The sequence below is a fragment of the Melospiza melodia genome, unplaced genomic scaffold (genome assembly GCF_035770615.1).
Source record: "Melospiza melodia melodia isolate bMelMel2 unplaced genomic scaffold, bMelMel2.pri scaffold_28, whole genome shotgun sequence".
Taxonomy (NCBI): Eukaryota; Metazoa; Chordata; class Aves; order Passeriformes; family Passerellidae; genus Melospiza; species Melospiza melodia.
The window spans coordinates 4,346,218-4,349,110 of NW_026948600.1; positions in this window are offsets into that span (position 1 = coordinate 4,346,218).

The window sequence follows — 2,893 nt, forward strand, 5'->3', positions numbered from 1 at the left end:
AGAGAGAGATTAAATAATAGACTGATTATTGGTGACACAAGTAGATGGGAAGATCAGTATTTCTTCTCCTGCCATCAGTACGCTTCCAGGAAATCCCCGTTTCTGGTGGGAAAAGGTTGCCATTCCTTAAGAGTACTCAAATTGCACAGATAATCAATATTTGCTTGTATATTATGCAACTAACAGGTATTAAAACCTGAGCCCCTTTCCAGGCAGACATCAGTTGTGCGCCCGTGAACAGGCAGTGCCACTTGTGCCCTGAGGTGCCCAGCTGGGATTGGATAACACTGAGAGCACCTGAGGGAGAGCAGAGCACCTTGCAAGCTGCAGCCCCACAGGGCTCCTGTCCCATCAATATCTGCTCTGCTTCAGTCTGAAACAGGGCCCAGCATGGTGCTGGGATCATCAGAGAGCTGAGGTGTGTGCTGGAATTCAATGCCCTCCCCATCCCAGCCCTGCATTCCCTCCTGCAGCCTTGGTCTCCAGCACAGCCATGGAGGCTCTTTGGGCTCTGGACTGTTCCTGCAGCCTCCAAGGGCAGCTGAGCTCTGCCTTTGGCACAGTCAGGCCTGGCCAGCGCAGGCCATGCTCAGCAATTGCTTGTGTGTACCTGGCCTTGCTGTCAGCCCCGGCAGTGGCTGCGTGGCCCCTTTGTGGCCCTGTGCTGGCCCAGCCATGGTGGCCCAGGCCCTGTGCAGGCCCAGCCCAGGCCAGGAGCATTGGGGCTGGGAACGGCCCCTGTGCCGTGGTGCCCACAGCAGCCTTGGGGCTCTGTGCCCCATGGCCTCCCTGCTGGGCAGCCTCTGCCAGCTCCTGCAGAGCCCGTGGCACCTGTGGGGCTGCACAGACAGCCCTGCCCCGGGCTCTGCCGACCTCTGGGCCAGCAGAGAGGCAGCCAGGGCTGGCCATGGCCGGGAACAGGCCCTGAGCCCCGCAGGAGGATGGAGCTGGGCCACAGCCAAACTCAGCCCAGGCCAAAGCTGGGCTCAGCAGCCAGGGCTGCCAATGCATGGGCACAGAGGCTGGCCCTGACCAATGTCCTGGGCCCCCTCCCTGCTCTGTCCATGCCACCAAGGGCGCAGAGCAGCCCCCTCTCTGAGCCACTTGCCTGTTTGCAATGCCTTGCACAGGCGCTGGCCCTGCCCCACAAGGCCTGGCCTGAGTCCTGTCCCTGCACGCTCAGCCAGGCTGAGATGGACACTGATGGTTTCTGGGCCAGGCTCTCTGAGCCCAGACCAGCTCCCTGCAAGCTCTGCCAGCTGCCCTGAGCTCTGGGCAGCACCAAGGGCCTCTCCCCAGCCCAGCCCAGCCGCCTCTGGCCCCACAGCTCTGCTCAGGCCAGGCTGCTCTGGCCACTGCCCCACGACCTCAGTCCCTGGCAAGGGCACAGCAGCAGCTGCAGCTGCCACAGGACTCAGCCCCAGCCATGGGGGAAGGCGCTGGGCCAAGGCCAAAGGAGGCTCCCTGGCTGCCCTGCTCCCCTCTGCCTGAGGTGCTGAGAGCTCTGCAGCCCCTGCTGCCATCCCATCTGCCCAGGGCAGCACAAGAGCCTTGGGGCCCTCAAGAGCTGCTCCTGCTCCAGGGCCCATGTCAAAGCTGGGGCAGCCACAAAGCTGTGCCCACTTCTGTTCATTGCTGCTCTGATGGGGATGGATCCTCAGCCACTTGGAGGTTGCTGATGAATTTTACTATTCCAGAGGCCTGTTCTTTCTTGAGCTACTCAGTTGAGGAATTCAGTGAAAAAGGCTATTAAACATTTGTTTAAAACATTTAAACAAGAAAAACCCCTGGGAAAATTTGAAGTTTTCAATTGTTCTGTGGTTAATTAGTCAGATTTCAGAGGTGTATTTAAAGTGAATACAGTATATTGAAAACTAAGCAGAGAGATCTGGTTTTGTCCAGTTTTCTTTTCTTGTTTATAGATTGGTATCAGCAATGTCCAGTGTATATTGACCCCTAACCCCTTCAAATGCAGTCTGAATAGATATGAAAATCAACACCCTTCATGGCTGACAATCAATCACACTTTGTTCCTACCCCCACCCCACCATTTCCCTCACCCAACCCCTGGCAGTCAGAGCAGCTGAAGAATGGAGTCACATCCAGGGGTGTCCCCAGGGCTCAGAATTGGGGCCAGGTCAGTTCAATATCTTTATTGCTGATCTGGATGAGGCCATCGAGGGCACCCTCAGTCAGTTCCCAGGTGAGCCCAAGCTGGGTGGCAGTGTGGCTGTGCTGGAGGGCAGGAAGCTCTGCAGAGGGATCTGGAAAAGCTGGAGCCATCCATGGGCCCAGGACAGCTGGATGAGGTTCACCAAGGCCAAGGGCCACGTCCTGCCCTGGGCTCACAACCAGGCTCCAAATCCCTGGCTGTGCCCTGCCCCTGATCCCCACAGCCTGTCCTGTTTCCTTCATCCCTGCATTGCCAGGGACTCTCTGGGACAAGGGAGCTCTGCTCTGGCTATGGAGGGAGGTGCAGGTGCCACCACTGGAGTGGGAACCACAACCCATCAAGTTTGTGTCCTTTGAGGGTCAGGAACTGGTGACACTCAGAGGCACAGAAAGTTTCTCTTCATGGCCAACAGACCACAGTTGAGCAGGAAACAATTTAATAACAATCACGCTCTTCCCTAAGCTATGTGCAATGTCTCAGCAGCATCTGATGTTCAATATCCACAAGTGATTTCCATACTAAAATTAATTTCAGACAAACAGCATTTTGTGATAGGTATAAACACAATTAAGTTCTTGTATGAGCATGCTCATCCTTGAGTGGGGGCAAAACAGCTCAAACAATTCCTGATTTGCAGAGCTGCTAGCGGTGGATGGAGAAGGGGGTCAGGCTGCTCTTGGTGTTGAGGAAATTCTGAAAGCAGCCTGACTCATTTTATCT